Source organism: Chelon labrosus (assembly GCF_963514085.1).
Source record: "Chelon labrosus genome assembly, chromosome: 15".
Classification (NCBI taxonomy): domain Eukaryota; kingdom Metazoa; phylum Chordata; class Actinopteri; order Mugiliformes; family Mugilidae; genus Chelon; species Chelon labrosus.
Window position 1 is genome coordinate 27,543,884 of NC_140348.1, and position 13,614 is coordinate 27,557,497.

Genomic DNA, 13,614 nt, shown 5'->3' on the forward strand with positions numbered 1-13,614 from the left:
TTTCATGTTTCATCTCTAGTTCACACCTTGACTCTGGAGACTCTGGACGTTAATTAGAGAATCATTCACTGGAGAAATTAAACTAGAAAGTTTAGATTCTCCATCGAATCTCCTGATCCATCAACATGTTCAATTCTTACCTGAAAGAACCTGATGTAAAGAGTTAGATCCTCGTCTTCTCCTCATCATTCCATGCTCTACAGTCTGTAGCTCTTGGCAGCCGTATCCAAAATGGCCACCTTCATGGACCCTCTAGTTTTTTTGTTTTTTTTTTCAGGAAAATCTTTGTTAATTTTGAAAACAGATTAAATAATATTTACATTATTAAAGCGACCTCTGATTACTGCATTCGTTATTCATCATGTTATTATTAAATCATGTTGTTGAGTAAATATGATGCAGCTACATGTGGTCAGTTACATCGTTAGTGTCATGATGTCATGCTAATTTAATTAAACTGATTATTTAAAAAGATTAAAATGTTATCTTAAAATACATATTAATTTATTCCATGTTGGAGGAATTCTAGATATTTATGAGATTTTTCTGTTCAACCTAATGTGGAATTAGTTGATCAATTAAATGACTGACTAACTTATATAAAAGATTATCCTGTTTGAGAGAAAATATAAATAAATAACCAAACCAACAGAAATTATTTAAATGTTCCAAATACAATAAATGTTTTAGTTTTGTTTTATATCAGATAAAACACTGGATTTATTGTTACTGCACATTTTTGCTCATGGTTGTTTGGTTGTAAATTCATTTCATTTCATTGTAGTTTCGTTTTTAATATTCATTTATTTTATTATTATTCTAAATATTGTGCATAGATCTTTGTTTTCCTGTCTTATGTCATGTTATATATTATGTACGGTATGCTGAGTGCCTGTACATGCTGCTGCAACAGTCTGTCTATCTGTCTGTCTGATAAAATATGACTGAATATGAATATATGTTTAAAGGACCTTTAAGTTCTAGTATTTCACAGACCAGTAGATATATTATTATTATTATTATTATTATTATTATTATTATTATTCATAATTACAGGGTCTGATCTCTAACCTCTAGTTGTTCTTCTACTTGTCCTGTTTCCAGACTCTAAACCACTGAGCTCCGTCCGTTGACCACCCACAACCACAGCCCTACCTGAGCGACTACCATCCTCACCACAAACACACAGTCCAGCTGTCCCTGCTCCATCAGTAGCTGGAGCCCCCCACCACCACCACCACCACCTACCCTCCATCTCTTTCCATCTTGGAGCTGATGAAAGCGACGGGGCGGTTGGCGTGACTGCAGCGGTGGCATTAAGTGCTGCAGCTTGTTTCCACAACAACACACCACAGATTATTAGAAGGTGTCACTTCCTGGTTTGGCATCCCCACAGCAACCGAAACTATTAAAGAGGAGGGGCCGCCTTTGGCGCCGGTCAGCTCCCAAGGTTGTGTTGATGCGAGGAGCGTTGTCTGATCATCTGACCCCAGCGACGCTTTCACTCGCTCACGTTTCTGTTCAATCTCTAAAATATTAACAACAAATTGTTTTTTTATGAGCTACTTAAATAAAAGTCCTAAGTTCAAAGCTTAAATTATTGATCTGATATGAAAAATGTTTTATGTTGTAATGTCGTCAAATTAATTAACAGCTATTTTAGGTGCAGGAAGCAGCATTCAAATCTTCATACACGACAGGTGGGAAATACCACATGCAGTAAACTAGCCACTTGTGCATTAGGATTCATTTACAGTATCTTCTGTATTTCTAAACCAGTTAACGCTGAAGAGGCACAAACTAAATACAGAACTACGGAAATGTGCAGCTTGTAAGAAGCCCTGGGCGGAACATGAAGGAAAATGTTTCAGAAAATGAACTTTTCCATTTAACGTTGAGCCAGAAAACGTCCTGGCTTTTTTAAAAATCTTCCAGAAAAGGACACGCTGTGGATCAGTAGCTCAGCAGTGAGGTCCCTGGTTCAAGGCCTTTAAGAATCGAGGCAGAAAATGTCCTGACTTTCTTAAAAACGTCCCAGAAAGGGAAATTTCTGCGTTGATAGCTGAATGGTAGAGTGGTGTAGTCCATGCTCAGGCTTCAAAGGCTTCAAGCAAATACATGAGCATTATTTCTGGAGCATTTAAGAATCTGAAGCAGATGATTTCCTCAATTTCTTAAATTTTCCAGAAAATTTTTCACCTTCTTAAGAGTTCAAGAAATGTTCTAGAATATAATCAAACTTTTTTTATTTTTCCATGTTGCACCACGTTACCATTCATCTACCTGACAATGCTCTAACGCTTGTACTCTATTCTGCTTCATAAATATCTCCTTGGCTCGTCCCTTGTCCTCGTCCAGGGATAAAGAAGAGACGCGGACATGAGTGCATTAAAGACGACGTCTGTCAGAGAACTGAAATCTAAAACCAAACTGACATAACTTCCCGTCAGCACCAGCAGGCCTGGAGGAGTGTGTGTGTGCATGTATGTTCCTTCAGAGGCCTACCCGAAAACATCTAAAGAAGGTGATAAGTGACGAACACAAAGCGTTGACTCAACCTGACAAGGTGAGTGTGAGATGTCCCAAAATGGCCACCATAGTCTCAGCGCTCGCCCTTCTCGTCTGGCGCCACCCTCAGGACGAACTCCTGACTTGCTGCTCCTTCTGTGGAAGGATTACTAATTTTTATCCTAAATATTCATCCTCTAGCTCCATGTGGATCCACGGATGCAGACTAGACGTACGTGCAGAACGTTTACATGCAAAATAAATAAAAAAAGAACAGTTTATGTTTTTTAAAAACAACTTCATCTTCCTGACCAGACCCAAACACGTGCAGACATTTCCTCCGTCTGTTCTCATCAGCAGCCCTATTGACAGCAGCCTCCATCCCTCCATCCCTCCTCCGACTCTCCCTCCATTCTTCAGAAGGGCACAACCTGCACTAATCCGCCACCCGGCGCTGGTTCATTCCCTCGTTCACCCTTCTCGTTCGTGCACAAGAAGAATACCGGCTCCTCTTCCCTCTGTTTTTCTTTCTCATTCTGCTTCTGCTGCTGCGGGGTGAACGGCAGGTCAGCCCTATTAGCCTTTTTCACTGTTAGCGGCCCGCTAAACAAGACAAGCTTTTATTTCACTGACAGAAAGAGAGACACACACACACAAACCGGACGGACACGAACGGTTGACCACCAACAAACTCCCTAAATCACTTTGTTGTTGTGTCGCTCGTCTTTTATGTGATTTTTTTTATGTCTTTTCTTCTTATTCTTCATCTATACGTCCAACTAATACATAAACTGATTCTCTTTAGTCGGGTGGGAATGGAGCAAAAAGTGGTGCAATGATTGCAAAGGATCATGGGTAATGGAAGGAAATACAATAGATAAATCAAATGTATTGTTTGTGTTAGATTTAAAGCTGCACCATAGCTCCATTAGCTAGAACACCTTCTGCTAATGCTGGCTACCAACTGTAGCTGCTAATGTTGCTAGCATCTCTTGTTCCCTTGATGGAAAAGTCAAAGATCAGCTTTAGCAGCTAATGTTACATTTATTTAGATATTTATACATGAGTGCCACTGGCCGTGCTCTAGCCTAAGTTAGCATCTAATTATTAACGTTGTATATTCATTTAACATTGTTAAATTTTCTTTGTGATAGTATTGTATGACAGAAATTAGCGGCTAACCTCATCAAGATGTTACTAACTGTAATGGCTGACGCTGGCCATGCTGTAGCCAAAGTTAGCAGCTAATTAACACTGCTAACTTAACACCAACTAGCATGCAGCTATAAGAAGCGAGCTAATGTCAGCAGTGTGTATAATATCGTTTCTTTTTTTTTGTTTGATAGACAACACAGACAGTGTCAATGCTAATGTTTTGGTTTGCATTATTTTCTTTAAGTTTAGCATTAGCGTAGCTTGCCAAAGACCAGCTTTAGCAGCTAATGTTGGCTGACGCTGCCTGTGGTGTAGCCAAAGTTAGCAGCTAATATTAATTAATATTAACTAATATTAATGCTGTGTGTTAGCTTAACCCCGACTAGCATGCGGCTATAAGAAGCCAGCTAATGTCAGCAGTGTATATACTATCATTTCTTTTTTTTGTTTGATAGACAACATGGATGTGTCAATGCTAACGTCTTGGTTTATATTATTATTTTTGAGCTAATGCTACATGTGTTTGGCTGGTAACACTGACATTGAGTTAGCAGCTAATATTAGCATTGTATGTTTAACAGCAGTAGTCGTGTGGTTTAAATTTGGTACTGTGGGCTAAAGTAAAAGGTTCTCTTGTCTTATTTTACTAGATTTGAGCCAATGTCATTTACTTATTGTTCGTTTTCTTACCTGCCCTCCCAAAGATCCGCCGCTGCGTTTCCCCCCGGACATTTTCCTTTGGTTTCAGATGGTTTTTGGCTGTTAACCCCAGCCCTCTGCTCGCCCTGGGTGTGCCAGAGAGGAGTGGATGTGAACTCTGGGGAAACGCCGGAGCTGATTAGGCCATGTCCTGCTGCTGTCATTAGGACACAGTGGAGACACTCAGCTTAATGGGGGAGACACATCGCAGCTAATTGCCTCAATTTGGATGAAGCCCTGTGACAGCTCGCTGGTGAGGAAGGGCACACACAAGGTCAATTGTCCTGCGCCTGAATGCTAAACTCATTTCTGATGTGTTATGATTGACTGAGTAGACACTAATGAACAAGGAAGGGTCATTATTTCAGGGTTCAGGGAGTACAGAAACCGCGGACAAGCACAAGGAGCCCGTTTTCTGCCTCGGTGCACCGAGCTCGGCGACCAAAATCATATCATTTCAACTTTCGTCATTCCAACGTCAGGCCCTGTCATTTGGAAAATGACCTGCGATAAAGTGATTCCCAGAACTTTATGTCCTCCTCCTCCTCCTCTAGTGATTAATTATTAAATCAAACAGCGTGATCAAAAGTACAAGACGTACAGAGGCCCGAGAGCCTTTGAACACAGCAGCGGGCTGCCAGCGCCAACGGATGGCTGCGACCACGTAAATGTGTGCATCATCGTTTATGGACAAAGTACATTTTCATTAGTAAAATCAATGGAAAGCCACAATGAAAGGTACAAGAGGAGCAGTGACGCTGAACGGACTGAACACAAACGCTGACTGATGGGAAGACCGTGTTTGGTTTAATTAAGACCTGGAAGAGAATCTGTGCATCGTTTATTGTGAGTTTTAAAAAGTAGATTTAAACGATCACGGTTTTAATTCTCATAAACGACTATTTATTACTGTAAAAGTTGTAACTTTAAGAGTCTGCAGCTGTAAATGTTCTCCTACATGCAGCCTAGACTGTGAGCATTTATTCTCGTGCACCGGTTCTGCGGTGGTTGTTGTGCCGTTTTCTTTTTTGTTTTTTTGTTTGTTTGTTTGCTTCAAACGATGGCGACTGGAACTGAGCGGCTCACGCTGGAGTTGGAGCTAATAAATGTTGAGCAGCAGTCACTCCTACAGAAAGAGAGAGAAGATGTCAAGGTTGATGGTGTTTTGGAGGAGGAAGAATTTACAGAAGCTTTACAGAACGTAGAGCAAGAAACACACCTCCCTCTAAACGGGAAGAAACCTTAAAGCAGAACACTGTCACAAACGTCTCTACCTGGTGAGGTGCATGTCAAGTAATGCTGCAGGGTACAGGGCAGAGTACCTGGAACAAAACCAAGGGTGTGAACAGAAGCAGAAACTTGTCTTTAAAAATAACTATGAAAGAGCAAGAAGAAACACTGGGAGAAGTTTGAGACGTTGGAAAACAGATAGAGTACGAAGGAAAGAAGATAAAGGATGATGCTGATGATGGTGAGTCAAGGCTTGGGGAAAATTCACATTCTGTCAAAGATCACTGGGTATTTTCTGTAAATCAACATGAAAGTTGACGCATTCAGCAACAGAACTGGAATAAAAGCAACTGAGGACAAAAGTTAAAAGACAAAGGAGATGAAGAAATAAACGAAGAAGATGTTGACGAAGGAACGACTGAGATAAGACATACATGGAGGAGGACGAAGATGAGGAGGAGGAGGAGGACCGGCGCTGTGGGAGCAGGACGGAGTGCGTGTCTCCAGTGTCTCCGTCCCAGACACACTGGAGACACTTCAACAAAGACAGGACAGGAGACGACATGCAAACATGACACACTAATGAACACATGAATCCTTCACGTCACATCACATCATTCAGAACTGTATCTGCTGGAAAAGGGTCACATGGGCCGGGTTAAATAATAATAATAATAATAATAATTGTAATTATAAATTAGAATTAAATTAAAGAACTATACTACAAGATTTATTTATTTTAAGGAGTAATCCATGAGTTAATTAATAAGAATTCAATAATAACAATAATAATTATTATAACAATTTAGTTCTAACACTTTTCATTCGTTATTAATTTTAATTAATTTTATTAGTTATTCTGATTAAATGTAAAAAATATGAAATGATCCAAAATAAAAAAAATAACCTTTATAAAGTTATAAAGATAAACCTAATAATAATAATAATAATAATAATTTCCAATTCAATAAATACATTTTTTTATATGCATCTTTTTTGAGTGCCTCGGATCTTTCTTCTTTTTCTATATCTGGAATCCCTGCACCGAAGAGCACCTAAAAGGATTTACACCTTGCAGCACTCCAAACAGACCTGTTTTTCTGACTCAATAAATACATTAAATGGATTTTTTTAATATTTAAAAAATGTATTTAATGTATTTAATTTTTTATAAAAAAATAAATTTTATAATTAAAAATAAAATAAAATATTTTAGGACGTATGTAAAATATAATTAAAAAGTATTTCAGGTGTTTTTTGGGGCTAAATAATACACAATAATATCAAGTTAAATTAAGAACGAAAATTGAAGTCATTTAATTGCAGGGATAAAAAAATAAAATAAAATAAATAAAATAAAAATAAATAATAATGCCGGATCCCTTAAATCAAAGCTAAATAGTTTGCTGCATTTTCCTGAAATTATAATTTATTTTCTAGTCAACTTAAAATTAAAAAGTCAGTCTTATATTTAAATCGGTTTCAGTGAAACTTGTTGGTTCATGTGATTATTTTTATTAAACTAACATCAGCAGATGAAGGACAACTAATAAGCAAATAATAATTGTTCATAACTTGACTGTGAAACAAACACAAAGAGAAGAAAAAACAGCAGAAAGGTAGAATATAATGAGAAAGAAGAACAAAGAGGAGGAGAGAAAAGAGGAGTGCAGTGTTTTTGTGCCCTTTTCCACTCTGGAACACCACTGGTGGCACGTTCAACCGCTGAAGCTGCTAGCCAATCGCCTCTCCTCGTTTGCCATGTCACCCTGCATCATTAGGGTCAAAGGGCGCTGTGCCTCCCAATTAATGAGCCAGCGAGAGCCCCGGTCCCCCTCTCCACTCCCCGAACTCCCACAATCCAGCGGGGGACAGAAACCTCAGCGGGACGACGAGAGGAAACCTTCGTCAGCTGCACCTGAAGCCGAGCCGTTTGGTTTCCTCTGCGCTGAAGACGAGCCGCTGACGATCTGTTTTCTTTCTGTAAAAACCACAGAGTTGTCTCAGATAAATAAGCCGAGCGCTGCAAGTTCCCCTTTTCCCTGGCGGTAACTGTTCACCCTTGTAATCAGATCATGCCTGCTGAAGGGTCAGGAACAAAGACATGCAAATTCTAATTAAATGCGCAGCGTTGGGACAGGCCCCGTTTGATCGCTGAGCCCTTTCATGCCCCCTAATCGCTCCTGACAGCCCCTTCCAACAGATTCTGTGACAAACTTCTCAATTCAACTGAGGGGGATTTTTGAACTTTGCTTGCTCCTGCGGCCTTGGCTCCGGGTCTGTCAAACAATCCAAATCAATGACCCAATTGACCACTGGTCCCCTTGTTGATAACCTCAATGAGCTCTATGTTGCCATTCATTGTGTCAGAAGGGCTAGATGCCGATAGCATTTTATGGTAATTAAACATTCGTTTGGTTCCTAGCTTTGAATACAAACACTGGAGGAGGGAGGGGGGGGCGCCGGAAAGCACGGGGCGGCACTGGGAGGGGGGATGCAGGTGCAGGGAGAGGACGGCGAGATGGAGGGCTGAAGCGGGAGGAGGGGCGGGGGCGGTCCACCGAGAGACGGGTACAACCTCGGCACTTTCCCACCAACATGGCCCGGCGCCACCGGCACACTCATTAGGTCATTACAATAAGGAAGGAGGCATTTTTTGTTTTATTAAAAATCTCATTAATCCCACAACAAAAGGCACGTACTGACCTCATTGGTGCCCCTGTTATCTGAATATGCCTTTATATAATGGAGTGTCTAATTGCAGCTCGGCGCCGAGCGGTTTCCCTCCGTCCGACCCGCCGGGGTTTGGTGTGTGTGAGGAGTGAAAGGGGAGCTAAAGAGAATTGGCCTGTGGGGGCGACCGCTGACCTAATGGGAAACCGGCGCAGACATGAGTCCCTGCTCGCCGTCGGACGGGCCCAAGCCTTTCCACAGGTGGGACGTCGAGTTGTACGGCTCCTCCGGTTCCTCAGTTTGCTCATAGACGCTCTGGGAGGAGAACGTCAGGGGTTTGTGGTTTTAAAGTTTGGAAGAAAACGTGAATCTGAGAAGTTTGTGGAAGCTGAGGTTGATTCACCTGAACTCTGATGTTAGCATGTCTGCACAGGGTGCTACGCCAAGGGATTCTCTCATCGTCCATCTCTTTGGACGTCCCAGGCTCTGGTCACCGAGGTAACACTCATAGAGCCAGATCTTCTTCGTCTTCTTCTTCATGGTGTCATGACCTGACTGCAAGCTGATATGTTCCTACAACAACCACAACCCAGAAAGGAGACAGACACTGAGACCACCTGCCCCAGTATTTATAGGTGGGCAGTCACAGGTGTCAGCAATTAGGGAAAACAAGCCCCTCCCCAGATCCTAGCAGCCATCCTTAACAGGAAGTAGGCCTTGAGGCCCAAGGGGGTGTCACCATGGTGGATCTGGTGGTGGGAACCAAAGTGGCGGACGGTGTTTCCTTCGGTGTAAACCTGGACCTGCCAAACTAAAAAACGTTCATGGAGGAAGACGTCAACGTTGCTCCATCTGGTTCATCTGACGACTCTGGTGGTTGGAACCAAAGTTGTGTACGGTGGTTTCCTTCAGGTCTGTGTTGGTGTAGGAGTTTCTCTCGTTGGTTGTTGAAGTTGGTTCTCTCCAAGTCGCCTATCAGCCCCACCTGTAGAGATGAACACATGAATGCTTGATTTAATGATTTCATCCATCTAAATGGGTTAAAGACATCTCCACTGTCCACCCTGACATCCGTCCAGACTCTGATTTACATATTTCATGAGTCTTCAGAGACAAGAGACAGAAACGTTACCACAAATAGGGTTTAGGTCATTTGAGGTGTAAATTCTACTTTAATTTCTACTTTACCAATCACAAACACGGTCAGTTCACACAGGATTAAGATCATAGACGACCTCCGACATGATTACAAATTACCAGAGGCACCCCGATAAAACTAGTCCCATGTGAATAGAGCTTTAATCAAAACTACATGAACTCCTGTCTCCTCATCACTGCTACGTCTCTTAACTGGTCGTAAACAAAGAACTGAATAAACTAAAAGTCTGACCTAAAGGTTTGTTATCAGAAAACCTTCAGCTTATTTTCTCCTGCACGTTAAACTACAGATTCATGGGCAAAGATCTCGTTGTTAATATAACCGAGCCCTGATAAGATCACTGACTGAGTAAATGACTTGTAAATGTAAAGTTCAACCTTTAATCCGTTTCCTCTCCGTCAGAACAGAGAGGGAAGCCCCGGGCCACATGGATGAGCCGTCAGCCGGAGCGTGTCCCTCATGCAAAACCTTCCGTCTCTTCTCACGATGAGTCAACGGGATCAGAGGAGCTTCAGAGGAGCAGGTGAACGGGAAGCTTTCTGAACGTTTGTGCTTTTAAACCACACGTCAGATCAAACTCAGTCAAAACAGGAAATTCATCTTGTAGCTGTTTGGATATTCAAACCTGACGTCGTGTGTTTCTTTCATCTGTGTGAGTCGACGGCTTCTGTGTTATTATAACATTTATATTTAATTCTTTTAGATATTAGAGCGGACGTCATGAGGGAGCTGATCGATACTCTGAGAACCACGAAGCCACAGAACAACAACAGAACATGGTTATGATTTAGGAAAACAGATTCTTCACTGATTCAGTCTAAATGTTTTAAACTGAACCTTTAATCACGTTGTATTTACCAGTACTGACCTTAGTGATCACTCTAACCTTCTAACGTCCTTCTTCTCTTGTTGTTTCACTCAGAATTTTGAGGCAGGGATGTTTGTCATCTTCATGTTTTTTAAAGTTCTGAAAACGTCAACGGTGAAAGTGAAAGTGTTTCTGGAAGCTTTGTGCATCTCAAGCTTTCCTCTGACGCTGTGGTTTGTTCGCTGCGCTAATATTACGCTGAGACATCCTCTTGTTGTCCGTCTCTTTGTAGCAGACACTTGGTCTCTAGTGGACGTCCCAGGCTCTGGTTGCCATGGTAAAACTCAACAAGGTTTACCTGACACTCCAGGAATCAGAATCATTTCATTCATCTTCTGTAACCTCTTGTTCCTGTGAAGGGTCATGGGGGTCTGCTGAAGCCTATCCCAACTGTTACTGGTCTAGAGGCGGGGTCCACCCTGGACAGGTCTCCAGTCTATCCCAACTGTTACTGGTCTAGAGGCGGGGTCCACCCTGGACAGGTCTCCAGTCTATCCCAGCTGTCATTGATCTAGAGGGGGGATCCACCCTGGACAGGTCTCCAGTCTATCCCAGCTGTCATTGGTCTAGAGGGGGGGTCCACCCTGGACAGGTCTCCAGTCTATCACAGGGCTAACACAGAGAGACACTCACACCTTCGGCCAATTTAGAATCACCAATGAACCTAACCAGCATGTCTTTGGACGGTGGGAGGAAGCTGGAGAACCTGGAGAGAACCCACGCAGACACAGTGAGAACATGCAGACTACACACAGAAAGGAACCAGTCGATGGATTAGAACCCAAAACCTTCTGGCTGGGAGACTAAGATATAAGATGCATGAAAAACAAATATTGCATACTTGTGTTTTTAGTTGACACAGAGGCTAGTAGACTCTGTAGCCTGACGTCCACCTCCCTAGAAATATAACCATGCTGTTAACTGAGGAGGTTTACAGATACAGACATCTGTACGACTCGTGTTCGGTGAAATTCTGCCAAAATTTCTGCAAAAGTTTCAGTCTCCATTGTTGAAAGTGAAGCAGGAAGTGGAAACAAAAATGAACCCAATACGTCGTAGGTATGATACTGATCTAAATGAGCCTGAGGCAGGAACAAGCTCCTGCTCTTCAGTGGATGAGTCGTTGTCTGTGGTGGATTAAAGCTAATGATGGACTACTACACTGAACCTCTGTCCACCATCAACCTGAGCATCCTTCAGAAACACAACATTCATCAGTCATTTAACAAACTTCAAACTGACTGTAGATAGTGTTTTTCTGCTCTAAATCTATTTGAGTCACATTTTAATGCAGCAGAGAACTTTATTATTATTTATTTATTTATTTGAATTAAACGTTAAGTCTTTAAAGTCGTCACCGTGTGTCTGGGTCTGTCCATGACTTTGTAACGTCTGCAGAGAAGAGAAACCAAACAGCCTGTGGTGACGGAGTGATGAGAGGAGGAGGAGGAGGAGGAGGAGGAGGGATGAAAGAGTGCAGGAGGAGAGATGAGTGATCCAGTCATCCACAGCTATGGGACGTCCCAGAGGACAGGAAACAGCGGCGTGTTGACCGATGGTCTACGTCTCCTCCTTCCTCCTCCTCCTCCTCCTCCTCCTCCTCCTCCAACTCTTCTTCTGTTACACAAATTCCATCAAAGTATTTATTTTCTCCTCATGTCTGAACTGATTCTGATGTTTCTGGTTCTAAAGGAAGAGACGAAGGATTTGATTCATTTTATTATTTATCTGATCAAACGTCTGTGAAACTAAAAGTACTTTTAAATCACTCCTTCTACTACTACTCCTCCTTTTCCTTCTCTTCCTCCTCCTCCCTCTCTTTTCTCCATTTGTGCTCCCCCTCCTTCTTCCTCTTCTTCTCCTCCTCCTTCTCCTACTACTACTTTTTCTCTTCTTTCTTCTTTCTCTTCCTCCTTGTCCTTTCCCTTCTTCTCCTACTTTTCCTCGTTCCCGTCCTCCCTCTCCTTTTTCTAATTTATCTTCCTCTCCTCCTCCTCCTCCTCCCTGTTAGTCTTCCTCTTCTTCTCCTCTTCTATTTCCAGTAGATGCTCTCTCTCTCTCTCTCTCATGTATCTGATCACATCCTTTTTAATCTGGTCTCCATGGTAATCATCCTGTTGATTCTTAGAAACATAGCCAGTGAACATCTCTCTCCTCCTCTCCTCCTCCTCCTCCTCCTCTGCCCTGACCTCGGCCTCCCTGCCTCCTGCTGTGGTGTCCCAGAGGCCCCCGGGGCCCACCAGCCTCCTTCTTCTGCCCCTCCGGCCCCGCCTCCACAGGAAAGCCCCCAGACTGCCCCCACATACCTCTACGGCCTGATTCTCCCCCCTCGCCGCTCCACCTCCTCCTCCACCTCCTCCTCCTCTTCCTCCTCTTCCACCTCCTCCTCCTCCTCCTCCTCCTCCTCACCGCTGGCCTCCAGAAAACCTGAAGACCCTGAAAGAGGTTCAGATCTTAAACTGGAACAATCTTTATCAGGTAACATGTGATTTATATAAATACACACAACAACTACAACTCCCATGAGGCTTTGCTCTCCTACTCTTCTTCTTTTCCTCCTCCAACTTTTCTTCCTCTTCCTTTCTCCTCCTCCTACTCCTCTCCTTACTCCTCTTCTTATTCTTTCCCTCTCTTCCTCCTCCTCTTCATCCTACTTCTTCCTCATCCTCTCCCTCTTCCTCCACCACCTCCTCCTCTTTTCCACCTCTTACCTTTTCTCCTCTTCCTCCTACTCCTCTCCTTACTCTTCATCTTTTCTCCTCTTCATCCTCCTCTTTGTTTTCTTCCTTCCTTCCTCCTCCTCCTCCAGTCTAACACAGGGCTAACACAGAGAGACACTCACACCTACGGCCACTTTAGAATCACCAATGAACCTAACCAGCATGTCTTTGGACGGTGGGAGGAAGCTGGAGAACCTGGAGAGAACCCACGCAGACACAGGGAGAACATGCAGACTACACACAGAAAGGAACCAGTCGGCCTGGATTAGAACCCAGGACAGGAAACGGCGTTGTGTTGACCGATGGTCTGCGTCTCCTCCTTCCTCCTCCTCCTCCTCCTCCTCCTCCAACTCTTCTTCTGTTACACAAATTCCATCAGAGTATTTATTTACTCCTCATGTCTGAACTGATGCTGATTTTTCTGGTTGTAAAGAAAGAGACGAAGGATTTCATTCATTTTATCTTCCTCCTCCTCCTCCTCCTCCTCCTCCTCCTCCTGTAGACCCTGACAGATGTTCAGACCTCCTCATCCTGATTCAACCTGATCACCAATAACAACTTGTATCCAGGTCAAATAAGACAAACACTGACTCATAAGATCC